This window comes from Sebastes umbrosus, chromosome 24 (genome assembly GCF_015220745.1).
Source record: "Sebastes umbrosus isolate fSebUmb1 chromosome 24, fSebUmb1.pri, whole genome shotgun sequence".
Classification (NCBI taxonomy): domain Eukaryota; kingdom Metazoa; phylum Chordata; class Actinopteri; order Perciformes; family Sebastidae; genus Sebastes; species Sebastes umbrosus.
The window spans coordinates 6,177,893-6,199,260 of NC_051292.1; the positions used below are offsets into that span (position 1 = coordinate 6,177,893).

A 21,368-nucleotide genomic window follows, 5' to 3' on the forward strand; every position below is an offset into this window, starting at 1 on the left:
CTTTTCTGTATACTTGTCAGTATAAGCGAAGTATACATAGACTTTTAAGTTTACTTGTCAGTATGAGCCAAGTATACTTAGACTTTTAAGTATACTTGTCAGTATAAGCCGAGTATACTTAGACTTTTAATTATACTTGTCAGTAGGAGTCAAGTATACATAGACTTTTCTGTATACTTGTCAGTATAAGCCAAGCATATTTAGACTTTACTGTATACTTATCAGTATAAGCCAAGTACTTAAGTATACTTTTGTTAAGTATATCTCTGATAAGTACACAAAAAATAACTGAAAGTATACTCTCTTATTTTAAATTCAAAAGAAGTATATTAATTGCACACTTATATAAACTTCATTTTGGTAAGGGTTAATCTGAGAGCTGACACTTCCTTATCTTGTCCAGGTGTAAAATCAAGTGGGAGTAATGAAGTTTGCACAGATTTACGATGCACATGCAAATTAAGACGGTAATAAAATGCGAGCGAGGCTAACTCCCACGCAATCTCGATAAAATCCAACTATTATAATGCCATAAATAACCAATTTGACTCCAGGACATGATCGAGATTTGAATTTGACCCTTAACAGCAGCTCGCAAGAACGGCCCAGGTGTAACAAAAAAAGGATATTGTTTAAATCATGAGGTGGAAAAAAATCATAAATGTTTATTTTGGCTTGTTTTGTAGCATTAAAAATGGATTCAATGATTTGTGACCTCATGTATTATTCAAGCGCTTCGCAAAAGAACACGTTTTGACTCTCGAGTAAACAACAAGGTTAAGGTCACTATAGAATGATGCTCACCACGTTTGTTGGACCGTGTTGTGTGCAAATCTATCAGACAGAACGTTTCACTCAGTTGAGCATCATTTTGACCCCCTATATGAAACATTTATATAACGTAACATAGCCATCGTAAGCTCTCCTTCTTGCGTGCTCGCTTCAAAAACTCTGGGGGCAAACCAGAGGACATCAAAGTGTCTTTATAGACCCACTGCTTTTTAAAGCCCAACATGCCCACGGCGTCTCCACATCAGACACTTGTGTGATGGTGATGGGTTTTCTGTCAACAAACATGTGGAGGAACACAAACACGCAAGGTTACTTTTTCAGTTCTGGTATTTCACTAAATCAACTTCAGCTGACGTAATTTGCCCTGACACTTGGTTACCTTCCAAATGTTTAGTTGTTTTATGAGGAGTTGATTATCAAAAGCAAAAGCTAGATAACAGTAACTACTGGTTATTAATTAGCCTGCTAATTATAATAACGCCCTTGTGGTCCCCCTGAAATGCAGGAACTAGGGAAAGTCTCCCTAACTATCCAAAATAGCTGTTACGGTCATACAAATAATATTTAAAAATGTAATAAATAAATAAAGCAAGAAGAAAATCAATATAGTGGCCCACTCTTATGGAGGACAGAACCTGCCAAAATCAAAAATATATAAATAACTCATAAATATGCCATTAACTGTACTAAAGATAATATTAAATATAAATGTAAGCATTAATTCAATTCATAATTCTGTTTTAATTTGCTTTTTGATTTATTTACCTTTGTATTAATGCCCTTCTCGATCTCCTCTTTAAGTTAATTTGCTTTTTATTTATTTATGTTTTATTAACTTTTTTTCTTATTAAAAGTATTTATTATGTATTTATTTATTTCTGCATGATTTTCCCTTTGCATTTCCTCCCTATTAATTTCCCCAAACCTATTTATTCCTGTATTCTTTTCTTTACACATTAATACTAATTTAATTATAGTAAAAATAATTTATTTAATAATAAATGAAAAATAAATGTGAAAAATAAATGCATAAATTCAAAAGTTAATAAAAATAAATAAATAAATAAAAGGGAAAATTAAATAGAAGAGTAGATAACAGAAAAAAGTTATATTAGTGTCAGTCACATTTGCTCAATTAATTAATGATTACATTTATTATTATTGACATTAATAATTATATTTATATAATATTAGTATTTTTTTTCAATAATCAATGAAAAATAAATGCCAAAATTGATACATCAATTCAAAAGTTAATACAAACAAATAGATAAATAAATAAAGGGAAAATTAAATAGAAGCATAGATAGATAGATAGATATATTTCAGTCACATTTCAATCAATCAATTAATGCCTACATGTATTATTGTTGGCACATTTAATGGCATATTAATTTATTTACCGGCTGCATACCATTTAGGCAGGCTAGCTCCATGGCTCTGTTATTGTTCATGCTGGCTCAGTGGCAAGGCATGCTGGGAAACCTGAATGGAACAGAGCCATTGCCAGCATCATCAGTTACACCTGTTGCTGTTACCTTTACTGTGAAAGAGCTCTGCTGCAGAGGAGTCTACTAAAGAGGAAAAGAGGTGAAGAAGGAGTCACTGTCATGCTGTAAAACTGTTGGACAACTTTGAGTGAAGGACTCAGAGGAAAACAAAAACTCTGCAGTGAATTGTGAGTGAAGTGTTCTTGTTCTGCAGTGTTGCTAATGACAGCCAGCTACTATGTTTCCTAGCAGCAACTGGAGTGAGGAGTTCTGAAACTAGCAATATGACTGCCATTTTGGACTGAAGGCGACTACAGGAAGCCAGTAAAACCTCCACCTGAAAGTGCTATACAGAATTAAAACTAATTTATTTCTACTTTATTGTCATAATCTACTTAAATGGCCTGTGTTGATCAATGAAATATTGTATATATATTAAGCATTAGCAGCGGCTGTTGTCAAAAAAGCACCGGAGTTTCATCTCTTTGCTTTTATACTTTTTGGTAGAGATATTAATGCATATGCTGACTGTGCACATTTATCTATAAAAATAATCAGAGCAGGGGAAAGTGTCAATAATACAATCAAGTTTTATTCAGTGTTGTCCATTAAAGCTGAAGTAGGCGAAATCATGTTCCTCTGTGTCCTCCGGTTCTCCTAACAGCATCTGCAGGATTTCACAGACCGAAGGAAAACAAGCAGTAAGAGCTGATCTGAGGTTTTATTCTGATTTGAGCGGGACTTGATGTTGTGTGATATTTGAATGTGAGAACTGTTCAAAGAAATGACTGACGGCTCATAAAAGCTGTAACCTTAGATAGTCTTGAGTAACAAACTAATATCTTTGAATTCTTCCGCTAATTAATGCGCTTCGATACGCACTTTGATGCAGACTGAATGAGGAAATAAAGCAGCCATGACCCAGAGTTTAAGTCACCTCTCTTCCTGGAACTGAAAATCCAGAGTTTACCTCATCTCAGGCTTAACTAACTCCGAGTTTTCACTAATCCCGCTTTCTGAAACAGGGCTCTGGAGAGAGGAGTTCTGTCAACAAGCAAGACGGCTGCTAGAGGAACAAATGCAGTGGGACATTATTTGACATGGAGGAGAGGACGTCGAAATGTGAGTCAGATACACCTTCTGTCTGTGTTTCTGTCTGTCTCTTTGCTAGCTGGTTTGTTTCCTGGTTTCTAACCTTCTCTCTGCTGCTCTGTGTATTTAAAGCTGGGGGAGGCAGTTTATTTTTGGCTTTAATGGAGAAAAATTCCCTTCAATATCTTGTAATACAGGTGGTACCTCAGGGTGTGCAGCTTTCTGGAAATAAAAGTATTAAAGTACAAAAATAATGTCGGACTGTTTTTGATGAGTCCGTCTTCCCTTTTCGGGTTGCTTTGCAGTGTATGCAGTTGTTGCCAATGCTGAAATAGCAACTTTTCCTGCAGGATATCCCGCCGTTTACACTATCTGAAGGGACGTGCACGCGCATCTGCATCTGCAGCCAAAAGGAACGTCCTCTCTCTGAAGTGACCTGCGATTGGCCAAAGTCTCCCGTCATAAGCTAGGTTTTTTAAAGCCTGAAAACAGAGCCATGAGCAGGTGCAGAAGTCTCTCTCAGACCAATTGAATTACAATATGCTGAAAAGTTGAGCAGGAGGTTTTATTATGCAATGTATCTTGTTTACCTGGACACTGAAGCTGCTGTGTTGTTGCTGCTGTCCACACAGACAAAACTGCTAAAAGAACATGGACATGTCTTCTTCTACATGAAAGAAAGGAGAGGACTTCAAAACGTGAGTCAGATACACCTTCTGTCCGTCTCTTTGCTAGCTGCTTTGTTCCCTGGTAGCTAACTTTCTCTCTGCTGTCTGTGTGGGCCTTTCCCATTTCCGAGTTTGCAACTCCTCGATTCCTTTCGTCGCCTCCTCTCCTCGTCTCTTAGTCCCTCCCACGGGAGATGCGAGTGGAGGAGGCCAGAGGAGTCGAGGCAACAGGCATTTAACGAATGAGACATCCTCGCCTCGGAGTCTTCATTTTAAAGAAACGTCAATTAAATATGACATATGGCACAGCTGCATCAGCTGTCTATCGTTTTGTTATACCGCTGTATTATATGATCTGATCTGTCAGATGAGCAGAACAGTGTTCATGACAACGTATAGGCTATATTTACTATCACTAATTCAATTCACAACGTGGCATGATGTGGAAATTGTATCGTGTGAAGCACTACGGATGTTTGTATGAAAAGTAATATACAATACAAATGAGGAGTGACATTATATATAGTGATATACAGTATATTATCCCACACACAACACACTCCTGTCTATCTATATGACAACATGAAATACAGCAAAATAGATGTTCTTATCGACATAATAATTTGTTGCCAGCAGCTGTTTGCACTGTTTGCACAGGGCAGAGAGTTTGATCAACTTAAATAACTACAACTTATGAATGACAAACAGTTACATTTGTAGAGTCCTGTCATGGTTTGAGATTATTCCAGCTGTGTGTTATGCCTCTTATACGTTGCAGGTACCGCAAAGGATACACCGGTGCATCTTTGCTTATAGCTCCTCCGGCAAGCCTCCTCGATCCTCGCTCTTCGATTTCTGGGTCACAAGTCGGAGGAGACGAGGATGCACAAAATCAGGAAACGAGAAGCAGATTGTGTATTAAACTGCTCGCTGTGTTCTTGTTGATGATTTGGAGGTTTTATTATGCGATGTATCATGTCTGCCTGGACACTGAAGCCGCTGTGGTGTCACACATTTATTGGTTGTTCAGTCACCTGTTGACTTGTTGTGTGATGCAAGCTAAAAAGTTTGCATTTTTTTTTAATATACTTATTTCTTTTAGCTTGCAGCAACTGGAGAGAGGAGTTCTGTCAACAAGCAAGACGGCCGCCACAGTAACAAGTGCAGTGGGACATCATTGGACACTTCTTCTTCGACATGATTGAGAGGAGAGGACGTCAAAATGTGAGTCAGATACACCTTCTGTCTGTCTCTTTACTAGCTGCACGATTACAGCCCAAATAATAATCCTGATTATTTTGATCAATATTGAGATCTCGATTATCATTGATTTTTAGGGACACAATATTTTTATTGCACTGTTTTCACTTCCATATTGTCCTACATTCCTGCTAATGTTACAAATCTTTGCATCAAAATAAGACTTAAAATAAGATTCTTCTTCATCTGAATTCAGTGCATTATTGTTTTGATGGTTAAGTTAAGTATTGTACAGTAAATTATTCCTCTACTCTGGACTGCAGACACAACATTAAGGTAAGTTTTCACAGGTGTGCACGCAGCGGCATGACAGCTCCCCAAAAGTGAAGCCGAAACATCTTGATGGTTGGTTGTTAGTTTAGGAAGCGATTGATTTCACATAGTTATTTTAAATTTTTTTAATTTTTAATTTATCTATTTTCTTTAATTTTTTAATTTTTTAATTTTAAATTTTATTTATTTATGTATTTATATATTTATTTAAAAAAAAAATTATGAGGGGAACACGCTTTTTAAACGTCAATATCGCAGTCGATCATCTTCATTTATTTGCTAAAATCGTGATCGTGATTAATATTCGATTAATTGTGCAACCCTAGTTTGAAGGTTTTATTATGTAATGTATCTTTTTTGCCTGGACACCGAAGCTGTAGCCTTGTAGGTTGTTTTTGAATGCCAAGCGGATTCAAAAACATATATAGATAAGAGTGTGTAAGTCATGTATTTGATACATGCATTGATACCTTTTGATGTGAACAAACACTTTGAGGTTTGTGTCTCGCCCGATCTGGCATTTTTGCCCTGCGACGACATCGCATAAGGTGCTTCTGAGTGATGTGAAGTAAATCCAGCACTGAAAGTATTACATACTGTACACTTGTCTGTCCTTTACAACGTAGCTGCCCCACTAATGGCTTTTCAAACCCCAGAAAGCCAGGCCTTTTCTCTCCGTTGACATTGAGCATGACTTGCAGCACACTGTTCACCTCAAATAAAAGCGATGGTAGCTCATCCCCCGTCGCATTTTTGACTCTTGCTGAGGGGCGCGAGCCAATAACTGGCCGACCTTGGGGGTGTCTAGTCAATTTTAAGCTGCTGGGAATGTTGCATCTAGCTGTGTGAGTCATGAACGCTTTGATAAGTCCTTGAATGACCTGCGAACACTGGCTCGTTCAGTGAATATAGACGGCAGTCGCCGAGGGGCGGATTTGCTTTTGTTTTCCATAAACCTAATGAGTGTAACGTTCTTGACAGTCTATTTCAAGTCCCCCTTCAGATGAATGTCTTCATAATGCTTTATTCTAAATGTACTGTACGTCTTGATTAACATTAAACCAATTCTCTGCCAGTAAATGATTATTTACGGAATATTCAACATTTGCCCGTGCTGGTAAACACAAATAAGCCCATTGCTGTGCAGGCAAAAAATACAATCTGATGAAATGAATCCGAACGAGTTAAATTTGGATCAGACAAGCTCATTTCCATAATTAGCCAATTGTGTTTGGAGAGTGGCTCATTTAAATCTGCTCACTGTTAAAATATGCATGTATTGAGTCATTTAAAACAGGGACTTATCTCTAATACTGTATGCGTGCAAACTGCGGCTCCCGCGGAAGTAATGAAACGTCTCTTTTTGTCGACGAACATTCACAGCTTTGATTTGTAAAATTCAGCTGCAGCCTGGAGTATACCCATAATGCAGTGTGTGTCATTCAGTGTATGCACCGCTACACCTGTGCTGTCTTAAATGTACACATTTGCATTACAGTAAATGACATGTTGCATCATGTACTTTAAAGGGGATCTGTTATTTGTACTTTTTGCCTTTCCTTTAGTGTGTTATATAGTTTTTTGTGCATGTAAAAGGTCTGCAAAGTTCCAAAAGTCTACACTAAAGGGAGTTACGCCTCGCTTAAAGTCCCGCCTTTTCTTCCGTAACGCGGTGATGTCACAAAGTAACACGTTTGCAAGTGTTTTTTGAACATTAAAGCATGTAAACATGTTCTAGTAGAGTTGTTCTCAAACGGCAGTCCTAGTATGTTAAATAGGTTGGTAGGGTGAGAGTTTAACTTTATCAAACAACTTTTTTTTATTGATGTGACTGGGATGTAATGTTTCTAAATGTCTTTTAGATTTGGTCTCACACTGTCTTTACCAGAGTTTTCAGACATAAAATACACACTGGTCTCTCCTCATCTCCCATCGCCTTCATTATTATTTATATTTATATAACTGTAATTTATGATGCTGCTGGATTGACCCGTTAATACAGTTTTTTTAAGAGAAACTGTTGTTTTTGAAAGGCTGAACGACAAAAAATATGGACCGAAGCAGAATATTTCATAAAATAAAAACACGTAGTGAATTTTGGAAAATAACACAATCGCTCTCTTTTTTCAATAAATTTTGACTTTTGGACTGAGGCAATTACAGAGACGAACGGAGCGCCGCGTCTGTGTTTGAGAGAGATGAGACAAGAGAAGGTGGAATGAAGGCTAATGTGTCTGTGAGTTTAATAATAATTAGAATGTCAACGTTATGAAAGAAGCTTCGAACTCGACGCGGCCCCACTTCGTCATATTTTCTTTTGATGGAGATGAGCACGTTGTCTTGTTTGTCTCCGAAGCATCGTCTGTTTTTCTTTTTGTCCCTGTCAAATATCTCTCCACTCCGTAAACCTCCAGTCTAGCTGTCTGAACCCAAAACCCATAATACAAGTATACACCTGAAAATAAGCATAATAAGTCCTCTTTAAGTTATTTCATTTTGTGCAGGAACACATTTTTTTTAAGCTTATCAACTCGACTGAATATCAAAGCAATGCATCACTGCATACGCTGAATAATGTTTGAGTTATCAACAAGAATCAGAATTAATTACTTTTGACTATAATTCCAATTAACTCCACGGGAGATTTGGTGTTTAAATCCAGCCTTATCTCCCCGCCTGTGTTTTAGAAAACTGTTGTTCATAAGATGATGAAATCTCCCCGCTTTGTATTTGTCATCACCCCACCTCCCCAACATATGGTAAACTCATTAACCAAGATGGGAATTACCTATTAACGCCGCAGGTATCTGTCAGGTTATCGCAAATAAAGGTAATTTACAGGGGGCTCAGCCACAAACAGCTGTCGGCGTTGCTTGAATCTGCCTTAGGGTGCATCATTCCGAGCGTGAGTTTATTCAGACGGCGGAGCACAATCCTTTCGTTTGGTTCAGTTCGTTAAACAAAGCCGTTTCGAAATTAGGGTGCGCACCAAACTGCCCCACTGAGACCGCCTAAAGTCTTGGTTCTCTTTCAGGCAAACTGGGAGCGCAGTTCATTAAGAGAGAGCAAAATCCGGACAAGAAATAGCCCCGAAATAAATAAAGGGAGAAAAAGTGTGGAAGATTGATTATGGCTTGTGGTACACAAACAAAGAGTTAGAGAGATTTTCAGAAAGTTTTACAGCTTTCAAAAAGGTACTTCAGGTACAAGGCCTGAAGTAATCAAAGCCGCAACTAACTGAAAGTTAAGGCGAAAAGATGAGTTGTAAGTTTGGCTTTAAAGGCCCCAACAGAGTCAGACTGTTTGATATCAGCAGGGAGGTTGGGAAGGGGGCACGATAGGAAAAAAGGCCCTGCAGCCTCTTCTTTAACTCCAGGGGCAGACGGGAGTCCTGTATTCTGAAAGCCGAGAGCACGGGGTGGGATTAAGGTTTAAGGAGATCAGACGGGTAGAAAGGGGCATGCCCATTTACAATTTTGTAAGTCATCAAAAGCATCTTAAAGTCTGATCTGACATGGATAGGGAGCCGGTGGAGAGAGGCTAAAATTGTCAAATTTTCTGGTTTTAGTTAGAATTCTCGCCGCAGCATCCTGAACCATTTGAACACTTGTAGCATGTGGCAAGCCTGGCAATTACAGTAATCGCGTCTGGATGAAGTAAAAGCATGTTATGGGTGTCTGCATCAACTATGAGCAGAAAGGGAGCTACTTTAAGCTGTGTTGTGTAGGTGAAAAAAAGGGCGACGTGCTGATCAAAAGTGTGTGATTTGAATGTGACAGCCAAGAATCTCGGTGTCACGTTTGATCCTACCCTGCTGTCGAGAGTCACTGATGTGTAAAATCGCGGAATTCTCCTTTTGAAATACCTTTTGATTTATTACTGATGAAATGATCAATTCTTAATCTAAAGTAGTACATGAATTAGTCATTGCTGTGCATCATATTGCCGCTGCCAAAGTGCAACTGCTGTTGCCTCAGGCGGATGGACATTGGATGTCAGGAAAGGTGAAGCCAATGCTGAAGTGCTTTAAACTTGCATCCTTTCTAACAGCCAGCAGGGGACGACTCCTCGGTTTGCAAAAAGAAGTCTGATTGTATAGAAGTCTATGAGAAAATGCCAACACTGTTTTGCAAGACGGGCTTCACTAGATATGACTTTGCGGTTTTGGTGCTTCCGTGTAGTTTGTGTTGGAGTCTTCTCTTAACAGCGTGGCCACAAGCGAGTGCACATGGGACACCGACCCGCAAGGATTTAGTTACAAACAGTCCCTTTAAGTACGTAAGTTATGTATCAAAAGTAAGGTAAAATATGTCAACATTAACTTGACACAAACAGTGGTGGATTTGACTCGTCCATGCACACCGACTTCCTCGCTCTTAAAACTACGTTTGTTGCTCTGACCGTCTAATAACAACGTGGATGGGTTTACATTGGAGTTAGTTGAAGGCCCGGTGGTGCGTCGGTCTCAGACGCCGAGGGCCACTGACCAAGCGTTGGTATTTGATGAGTTGGGAGTGGGAACGGATTGGTTTTCCATTATGTCGCACACATCCTGAGGCTGGGTCACAGTTGTTTAGTGTGCAGCTCCTATAAAGTCAGGAATCATTGTTACCAAGAGTGTTAAATGCTCTTGGGATTAGATGAAAAGAAGCAAACATTCAAGGTGTGCATGAACCCTGCCGGTTCTTTATTAATGTAGAATAATGCTTTGAGTTTCGCTTCAGAGAAAACACGACCTGGTTAACCATTAAAACATAAATTGTTGGTACTGAGTTTGGTGTTATTACTAAAAAGGTTGCAAGGAAATCTAATCTTTTTTGAAAGGTTACACTGATATTTGCTTAGGTTATGTCCATTATGCATCATGTTTGAGCTCAAAGTCCCAGAACTATGATCCCATCATTCAAAGCGATCTCTCAAGTCCACATGGAATACAGCTCAAAACCAAAATGTTACTGCCCCTCTTAACTAGACTTTTATGTTTTCTCGCCGTGGCGACTTCCATTACAGTCCCAGCTCAAACGGACTTGACAATTTCAACTTTGTATATTTTTGACTCCCTGCCCGCAAAGTCTTTTTTTCTTTTGATGAAATCTATGTAGGATGATGCCCAAACCCAATGTCTCACTGCCCTTTTTCCACTTCTCTAAGTAGCAGTGAAGATCAAGGACAGCCCTGGATTTCAAAGCTTTTTTTTGTGGTGAAAAGGCATCAGTATTTCACCGCAGAAAATCTTCCTTTCATATAGTGTTTATTCTCTTTTTAAATTTAATATTCAACAATCAAACATAGCTTTAATTTCATTACGCTCACTCCTCCACAAGCTACGACAGTCACTGACTAATGCAATGTATTGTGAATGATGTTGACTCAAATTATTTCCGTATCACTGTCTAGTTCTAACAAGTACTATTTACATATGGAAGTGTGAACTTCAAAGCTTCCATTCAGCTCCAGTAAAAGCACAAAGCCCATTATATTGCAGCGTGTCTTTGTTCTTGTAATACCTGCTTAGTGCTGAGACTCAAGTGTGATTAAAAAATGGAGGAAACGTGGACTTAATCACACATGGTATATGATCCAGGATGCAGAATGTGTAGTAAATGTGTTGCTAAGCATCGTGCTATACTGCACTCTTTTTGGCGCTTGTGAAATCTAACAGGGGGCTAATGTTTGCTGTGGTATCAAAGTGACAAGTCATTTGGTGTGGGCCCAGTCATCTAGAGAGAGCACGGACATGTGGAGAAGACCCAGGAAGCGTCTCCAATCTGGCGGCGTCGATCATGGCAGATGGAGCGCGCGACCAGCCAAGCAGCCTTCCATTCACAAACCGCGCGAGGCACTGCGACTTCACGAGCTGATTAGGAAACAAGACACAGGCGAAGATGAATCGCCCTCACCCGCCGCGTAGCATTAAAGGACACGTCTGCTTTCCCCCCCTCCTTTCAAAATGAGAGTCCACTCTTCTGGTGCATTTTTCGCTACTTGTAGACATGACAAATGACCACGAAGATCAAAGTACAGAGTGTCAGTCGGTCCGCTGGGAGGAGATGCATGCATCGGATTGAGAGCTGGCCTGTTTACACGTCGCAGACTGTTAATACGGAGGGGGGTCGTCTTGGCGGAGGGAAGCGAGACTGTTATCCAAGACACTGATCCCAGTGGAGGATCTATATAGAGCGGTCAATACTTTCTTTTGAAGTCTTAAATAGGTTCCAAAGCCCGATTTTTCACATGACTTGACTCTGTGACCTTGAAGTGCAAATAATGTTATAGAGAGATATCATTTGATGTACAGGATGTGTATCTTAAAGGGAGAGTTGGGATGTTTTAATATGGGGTTGTATGAGGTATCCATAGTCAGTGTATTACCTACAGTAGATGACGGTCGGCACGCCTCCAGTTGGAGAAGCAGCACGGAAGTAAAGCAATGTACTGCTGTCGACGAGGCCGGAGGCAAAAACGGAATTTAGCTGCCTAAAATATCAATATCAGTTTAATATTTTCTCTGGTTTATCTTGCCGTTAGACAGCCCTTTCCATCTATGCTCTCGCCAAAGTTACCAGACTCCATTGAAAAAAACCTGTAATTTTACCGCGCACAACACTGGAGTTGCTGATCTATCACTGCCTGACTTTGGTGAATCCAAACTAACCAAAGTCACACAATGACACAAACAAACTAAACCAGCACCTCCAGTGTTCTGCGAGGGAAAATTACAGTTTCTTTCAATGGAGTCTTGTTGCTTTGGGGGGAGCATAGATAACGCCTTCAGTTCCCCATCGGAAACAGAGACTGTGTAGATGTGTCACCTGGAGGCATGTCTGACTACTTTTAGTTTTGGGCCCCTTAGTCTTATTTAACTGCTCATGCTACTGCATACAATTATATTTTGGACAATAATAATGTCTTTCCAACTGGTGCAACAGTTTTGTTAAGGGTCTTTTATGTTTCAACTTTACATTAAGAAATGTGTTCAGCACAGAGCCCTGACCTTGGCCCCATCCGTCCCCAATCAGTGCACGACCTCACTAATGCTCAACAATCACATAGGGGCGTAACGTTCAGATGTCATATGCTTTTGCCCATTTAGTGTATTATTATTTTAGTGTATTCCTTTTCAAAAGGACAACACATATGTGCAATTTTAGGCTCTTTCAATGTCCTGACAATCCACCGACCGTCGGCTGGACAGTGGAAGTACAGCACCGCAGCAGCAGCCAGCAGAAAATTAAATATGTGAGTAGCATCCAGCAAATCTTTAACCGCATGACCTTTTATCAAAAGTAATTTTCAACAGGGGATTTTATCATACTCCACATGGACCCCATGCATTATACACCATCGGCTAACTGGGTTCAGTTGGTCATTTCTCTGCAGAGGCGGACTGCATCTCCGTGCTTTATACTGTATGTAGCAGTGTGATGAGACTCTGCGGCGCACAGAGAGCGAGGGGCTGATGTTTTTTGTTGATGAGCACCGGGCAGCGTCAAAACCCATCAGCACTGCCAGCCGCGGTTATCACTTTTCCCCCGTTTTACATCTTTGATGATCAACGGTCTGTGTGCCAATCCAGTGGGGTAATTGGCCGTACATCTTCGCCTGTGAAAAGGTTAATTAGTGTGCTATTATGTGGGTGATTGAAAGCTATGATAAATAACGTAATGGGTTTTACTCAAGATTTGTTTTGCTGCGGCGTGCTGCAACCAACAGTGCTTGGTTATTTGCTTGTATTAATGTATTTTTCACCATATGTTACAAGAACATAATACAGCCTGCCTAAGAAGATCTGCACGGCTGTAAATCTTATCCAAAACATGATCAATCCTTCTGTTTTGCACAAGTATAAAGGGCTGTGTAATGGCAAGAATCTGACGATACGATACATATCATGATACAGGGGTAACAATTTAATATATTGCAATACATTGCATTACTGTAAGCAAGGTGATATATTATTATAAACTGCATGTGATTACCATAAAATGGGCATGTCTGTAAAGGGGAGACTCAAATTTAGTGTAACTTTGGAGCGTTATTCAGCATCCAATTTAGGAATTTCCTAGATTTCTAAGCTTTTATACATGCAGAATATAGTTATAATGATTCACTATCCAGACAGAAATCCATTTGCTAGCTAGACAAAGGAGCAGACCACTTGAGCATTTCATCAAATGCTTTAATTATGAGGTGCGTCCATGTTGAGGTGAAAAAATGAAGGGAGTTATTAGAATGACTCAAATTTGTCCTTCACTAGATTCTCCAAAGAAAAACAGAAAATACCTAACAAGGCCTGCACCGCCCGCTCTTAAATGTTGCGCATGACCTCCCAATCTGGCCTGTCACAGAAAACACAGACACGGACTGCAGAAATAGGCATATGCATTACCATATTTGGGATGTTAGAGGTTGAAATAACAGCACCATCTCGCTGTCGCTACATCTGCCGGGAGCAGAAAACACACATACTCCATTAGTATGCCGGTTTTGTGCAGCTGCCAGCGTAATGGACACATTCCTCCATTAAGCGTATGACTCATTCACACGTACAGCGCCGCGCTATAAGGTAAAGTCAAAGAGACCGAGGCTATACTGTTAAGTGTAAAAATATGTCCTGTCTACATTATAGATGATGTCCATTGAGGCAATGTTCTCACATTAAGTCATTCTCATGCAAACAGACATGAAGCCAAAGCATATCTATATATTACAAGTTGTACTGGGCTGTGTTGTTTTCATACAGTTTGGGATAAACTACTTAAGAGTTATCCTGTAGCCATCATCAAATATAATATTAATAATAAAGGACTAGACTATCATTTCTACTCTATGAGTGGACATGGTACTTACCATATCTGCAAATAGACATGGGTATTGCCACTCTGTTTATACTGCAATACCCATGTCTTTTATACTTCAATACCCATGTCTTCTATACTTCAATACCATGTCTTTTATACTTCAATACCATGTCTTCTATACTTCAATACCATGTCTTCTATACTTCAATACCATGTCTTTTATACTTCAATACCCATGTCTTCTATACTTCAATACCATGTCTTCTATACTTCAATACCCATGTCTTCTATACTTCAATACCCATGTCTTTTATACTTCAATACCCATGTCTTCTATACTTCAATACCCATGTCTTCTATACTTCAATACCCATGTCTTTTATACTTCAATACCCATGTCTTCTATACTTCAATACCCATGTCTTCTATACTTCAATACCCATGTCTTCTATACTTCAATACCCATGTCTTTTATACTTCAATACCCATGTCTTCTATACTTCAATACCCATGTCTTTTATACTTCAATACCCATGTCTTCTATACTTCAATACCCATGTCTTCTATACTTCAATACCCGTCTTCTATACTTCAATACCCATGTCTTTTATACTTCAATACCCATGTCTTCTATACTTCAATACCCATGTCTTCTATACTTCAATACCCATGTCTTCTATACTTCAATACCATGTCTTCTATACTTCAATACCCATGTCTTCTATACTTCAATACCCATGTCTTTTATGCAGATTGGTAAATGTTTTCCATACTTTTTGACATATTCATATAGTACCAAACCTCCGTCAAATCTTAAGTTGAACAATAATACTTTAAAAACACATTTATAAGATGTTGAAAACCAAAAACAAACTGCTCTATGGTACGCCCATAAACTTCCACTTATAAGTTTATCTACTGAAAACTAAACAATTCAAGATCATAACTTTTGTGTGAAGTATACTCTTTCACAATAACAAAGATCGTATGATGACCTTCCGACTTTCCTGTCTATTTGGGACGTGCATATCTGAAACAAGGCCTTGTCTCCTGAGTTTTTCATTACCTAGTTCATATCCCTTACATTGTACTGTACTATGAATAGAGACGAGATCAGATGTTATGAGAATGGAAATTGACACTATCAGTGTATAGGGTGTTTAAAAGGCTTTATTTCCCCATCCGTCTCGAGAAATCCGGACTCGCCTAGATCTTTTATCTCGTAGGTGTCCTGTGGTCCGGTGGGATCATAGACCAGCTCAGTTGGTAAACATGAGCTTCCTGTGTGCAGTCCGATGTCACATTGCAGGCTATTGTTGTCACTTTTTTTGTCCTCTTGCTGAAGCACCAATGAGCAAAGTTGCAGCTTTTGAAGATATTTAATCCCTCACTACATGGCATTCCAGCAAACACAATCGATTGTTTGCTTTAGTCAGGGCCGGTTTGATTAATGAATCACTGTCTCTCTGTGATGAACCCATTCGTTGAGTATTCCTGCAGAAGCAGCTAGCCTCTCCATCCCATTGTTGGTCCCACCCCACAGGCCGTAAACTATACATAATTGTTTGAATCTCAATTATGTAGGCAGTTTGTTATCTCCGCCAGAAGGGGACTGCTTAATCACAACAGGGGGGGGTGAGATATCACTGTCAACAGACGTTTGTCTACCACGTCGGCAATCTATAGCCTCGCTCCCAATCACGATCACATTATAACCCACACATACAACAAGTGGAGACAAGGGGGATACAAATATTTTTCATGCTACTCATACGTTTCCCTGATTAAAATTTCCATAACATCCTGAGGGGGAGTCATCGGCATGTATTATTCATATCAAAAAAACCCTGAAGCATTTAATATAATTATGTGTGAACACACACACAGGTGCAGTTTTAGATTAGTATCCATGTATGTGAAGTCTTTTTTATTAAACAATGTTGTCGAAACAAGTACATCATCATCGTCACTGTTAACCAGGGATGGACCGGACAAATAGATGGAGCTGGACTTTGATCTAGAGTCGCCCATCAATATCGGCGCACTGATACTCCACAGCCCCAGGCACAGCTGTCATGATCATTTAAGGCTGCGCTGACCAGAGGTCACGATGCAAAATAGCATGAAAACAGCATCCTAGTTTACCGTGCTATGCAGTGCTGACCCTGCCCTCAAGGACACCCTAAGGGAGATGTTTTAATGGGGCACCTCGCTGCTACCAACAGCAGCTCTGAGAGACAAAATAGCTATATATAAATCTATAGCCCTGTGAGGCTGTTCTGCTCATTACACAACACAATTGTTGGATGAAAAATGGAGACAACTTCGCTATTCTTAGACCATATATGAATATAGACTTTTTATTCAAAGAAAAACAACTTTGACCTGTTCCTGACTTGTTCGAATTTAAAGTTTACAGCCAATAAGTGCAACAGAATAGTTGAAGTAGTAGCTAGTGCATTCAACGATATGTCAGTATATGAATTAGTTCAAATTCATTTAAACTTGATTTTTTGAAAAAGAGACAGCCCTAAAATATATTAGGAATCATCTAATGCTGTAAAGGTATAAACTATTGTGTTAATGGTAACCTATCTATACTAAGTATGATGATGTGCACTGATATTGTTTGACAAGAGAATGTATACATGTATATTTATACTCAGTTGCCAGTTTATTCAGTACCACTAGCTAAAACAATGCCGCCTAAGAGAACAGTGCTACAATAAATGTGACCTTTGTGAAGGTTAGGATCAATTGAAACTGTTTGAGAGCTATTGTTTCAACTTTATGGTCATTTTGGAGGCTGTAGTTTGTGCTACTGTTGAATTGTGTTGTGTTATACTTGATAGGATATTGATACTTTTGTGATAAATGGGACCAAATGATCTGCTATATGCAATGTTTGGGGCTGCGCTTGATCAACAAGCAGTATGTTAAAGGGAAAAAAAACAAGATTATTGAGATTAAAAGTTTTGTTGGTAAGTGATGTGGCATTTTTCAAAGTCATTTTGATGTTTAAAACAATCTAACATGATGCCCATTGTTCCAAGGCACTGTGGTAATAGACTTGAGAACCGTGTAATTAACACCTCTGGGTTTTCAAGGGGAGTTTTAACAGAGCTGATGGCCTGAATGGGGAAAACAATTGTTGGTAGCTGTCAATCCAGGTCCTTTTTTATTTCGCTTCTAGAGCTGAGATGGGGGAAGAAAGGACGTAGAGCTTTGTGGACGAGATGAGACGAATACCAACGTGAGCCACTCTGCTAGCATGATGAGGAATGGAGAGCAGGGAGAGCTACCTTTAGAAGTATCCACTTCAAGACTGAATATGTCATAATGAATCACAATGCTGTCACATTTTGACGACTTTCCGAAAGTGCCAAAGACATAAAGTCTTCTTTGGCTGAATCTTGGGGTCACAATTGGTGTCTTCTTTTGTGGACTGTAACTCATAAGCCACTGTGGGTTGGTCAGTTCTTTATTGACCTATTCGAGTGAGAAGGAACTATAGGGACAGGTGCCAATTTGTTATAAACGTCCATAAATGTACTAGGAAAAAGACACTCCTTATACCTCCAGAACTTGCCTGAGAATTAATCTTTTTTTGAGTATCAAAGTAGTCCAGTGATAGTTGTCTGTACATTCATGGGTACATTGCAATTCAGCGTACTTTTAATGGGGCCACTTTGCCAAAATGTAAACACATATAGGCTAAAAATACGTCGGAGCCCACAGCTAACCCCAAGGCAACATTAGACTCAAATAAAATATGCGAACTGTAGCCCCAAAACTTAAATCATGATTATGCCCCATATTAAAGTAAGTCATAAAGTCAGTTTTAGTCTCTATGAGAGCGTCCCATCCCATTTCAGATGGAGCTCAGGTTATGTCTGCTCCTCATCAGATCATAAATTTGCTTTAGCAGTTTTAGAAACAGTGTCCTGCCCTGAATGCTTGTACCTGTTCTTTACTACCTTGCATTTTGACAGTTTTGTACACGTCTGTACGGTACATTCCTGCCATGGTGATCGTCTGTTGCCAACAGTAAGCAATCTTAATGTGAAGGCCACTTTAACTATACATCTCTGGAGTTTTTGGGGTCCCAATTTTGTTACGCTGTCCATGAAATAAAGTGGCGACTTCACAGTTTGGTGCAATGAAATTGTAATTGAAAGGAAAAGTTCTGCGGTTCTTCTAAACTGAATTACTTTTGCCTCACATTCCCCCTCTAAAAGCAGTTTTTCACTGTTTATAATATGTATTAGTTGCCACATTTCATCAGTTTTTCTAATAATAGTGGCCGTCTCCAATCCCAAAAAGTCAAATTGCGAACAAGCTTTGATTGGAGTGGCATTGGGGAATGCCAAACTGAGGCTCATACAGTATGGATGGCGGCTCCAGAGTTTTCTTTTGGGCATACGACGCCTCTACACTGTCCCCATGGCAACAGGACATTTTCAAAGGATATACATAAAGTAACCGTAAAGAAGAAAACCTCTCGGAGCGCGGGATAGAAATCTATGAAAGTGTAAAATGATAGAAAGTCAAGAGGGAACTGAATAACAGAACTCTCGCATTTAGCGAGCATTTAAATTTCACTCAAACATGCAGTATACATTAATGTGTTGTTTACCCCTTGCTGTGTTTTCAGTGGAGGAAAAAAGCAGACAAATTTAATTCAGCATTCAACACAAACATACCGGTAAAAGTCTCCACATCCTATTCAATTTCAAGGCCACACATAATTACCGCAAACTTATCTCGTCATCGCCCTCGCCACGCGTCGCCTTCAAAAGCCTAGTCAAAATGCATATATGCTTTTGATCCAATATCTCTGCCCCCTTTATCATGTTGCGGCGGGATTATTGGGATCACTGTCTGTCGGAAGCAATCTGAGGGCCCCCCGATAGAAGCATGACCAGCCAAACTCTGTTTTTCTGCTTGGTTAATCCGACAGCACCTTCTGAGGGGATCCAATTAAATCTCTCCTTCAAAGAATATGTGACTGCTGGAGCATAGATGAGATGAGAAGGATGGGGCGGGAGGAAGAGAGGAAGGGAGGGGAGGACGGGAGGGAAAGGAGGTCTCTTCTGTTTTAATCATTCCAGATCAGTGTCACACTATTTAACCAGCCCCTGCACACCAGAAGAATGTGTTTGGGAGAGCAGCGGAGATTAAAAAAAAAGGCATGTGTGTACGCAAGATGCAGGGCTGAACTGATAAACACATCATATATCTGTTGATTAAAGGTGATAAGACGACTAACATCTTAGATCAGATTCATCAGCGCCTATAATTACAGCGCTGAGCAGAAATTTCATGGTGACATACTGTATTTAAATTGCTGCTTGAGCCTCACAACGTAGTGAAACAAACGTGTGTCTTTTTAGGAACATTTTATTCAGAGTCCCAATTATGAGTTTGAAGTGCACTTGATAATGAAACTGGAATATTTGTGTCACTTTCCCTCTGTTACAGCAAATTACTGCATTTCTATTAGAGGAAAATACAAAATAAATTGTTTTTCTGAATTGAAAAAACATTTCCCCAAACAAGAGGCCCATACATTATGTTAAGTAGATCAATATTAGAGGAGTGTTGGAACCTCTTTGAATTCTTTCCAGAGGCTCGTGTTTACCGAGACACGCTGTGGTAATACAGTTTTATCAAGTCTGCGACTAATTGTTTGGTGGTGGGATCCCAAGGGAGGGAAGCCTGTTGGGATGCGGGGCAGAGAGGATGGCAACCTCCTTGTTAACACAAACGATGATATGCATTTTCCGAACGAGGAAGAAAACTATGCGTCACCAAAGCAAACTTGTTTTCCCTTCTTCCTCAAGTCATCTCGTAGTCAACAGCGCGTGCCGGAGGCAGCCTCATTCAGAGCGAGTGGCCGCCAGTAATTATAACACGCACGACAGGTATTTTTCTGCTAATTAATTTTGGGATAAGCAGGCGAGCGTGCATGATTTCCACTTTATTAAGCAGCGGTGGTTGGCAGTTTAAAGTGTGTCCTACTTTTCTAACGCCGCCGAGATGGATGGATGGATGATAAAGGGGAGTCAGGGTGGGTATGGGATTCAAACTTGCAGATGTGTTTTGAATTTCTTTTTGCCAATTTGTTGGTGTGCGATTTATTATTTTAATAACTATTCACTAAAGTTTCATCTATGTATTCTATCTATGTATATTTATATAATGAAAAAGTTAGGGGCACCAGTGCAACCAATGTCAAAAGTTAGTCTGGAGCCCTGATATATGGATGATAAAGGGAAGTCAGGGTGGGTATGAGACTCAGACTTGCAGATGAGAGAGATACAGATGGATGGATGGACGGATAATTGCACATATTAAGCGTATCGTAAGGACCCTGTGTCAAGTTGAACCTGTCAAAGCTGAGATTTCCACTACAAAGTATGAAGCCTCTAAAGCACCAGAGGTGCTGACTCTCCCTTAATGGTGTTTAGACCCTCTCCCTCATCCCACACGTTTGTGAGGAAAAAGCCTCTTAGGGGCTCAAAAACCGCTTTAATAGAAACTTTTTTTTTTTTTTTTTTTTGCTGGAGTGTACACTGAACACTTCGCCACGGCTAAAGAGATCCGGGAACACAAATGTAATGGTTTCCCATCACAGCGTGACAGCCGCTGCAAACGACGCACTGTGACATCCTGCAGAGTGGATATAGTCCACAGTGGAAGTGATCTCCCCCCCGCCCCCTACCAAATCTCCAAATAACCCCTAATTGTCAGAGTGAAGTGTGTGCAATTGTCCCAGCTGTTTGTGGCACGCTGAGCACTTGTACGCCTTCTTTTAATAATGAGATGCACACTTACAGCACCATTTCAGATTGCTTATGATAAAAGGCTGAAATGCTCTTACCAAAGACTCTAGTATTGGCGTTACCTAATTTTTTATTCGTTTTTTATCTGTTGTTTTTGTTTATTTAGATTACATAATACAGGCAGAAATGATAATTCCCATTATTTAC

The 21,368-nt window shown here is 39.6% G+C and overlaps 1 long non-coding RNA gene across 1 annotated transcript in view; it reads left to right on the forward strand.

The window, feature by feature from the left end:
* The first annotated feature begins 3,305 nt into the window (after positions 1-3,305).
* Positions 3,306-21,368, forward strand: part of LOC119483433 — a 113,789-nt gene continuing 95,726 nt past the window's right edge. Inside the window, exons 1-2 of the long non-coding RNA XR_005205682.1 lie at positions 3,306-3,404; positions 5,145-5,266. This is a non-coding gene — a long non-coding RNA (uncharacterized LOC119483433). The remainder of the gene's footprint in view (positions 3,405-5,144; positions 5,267-21,368) is intronic.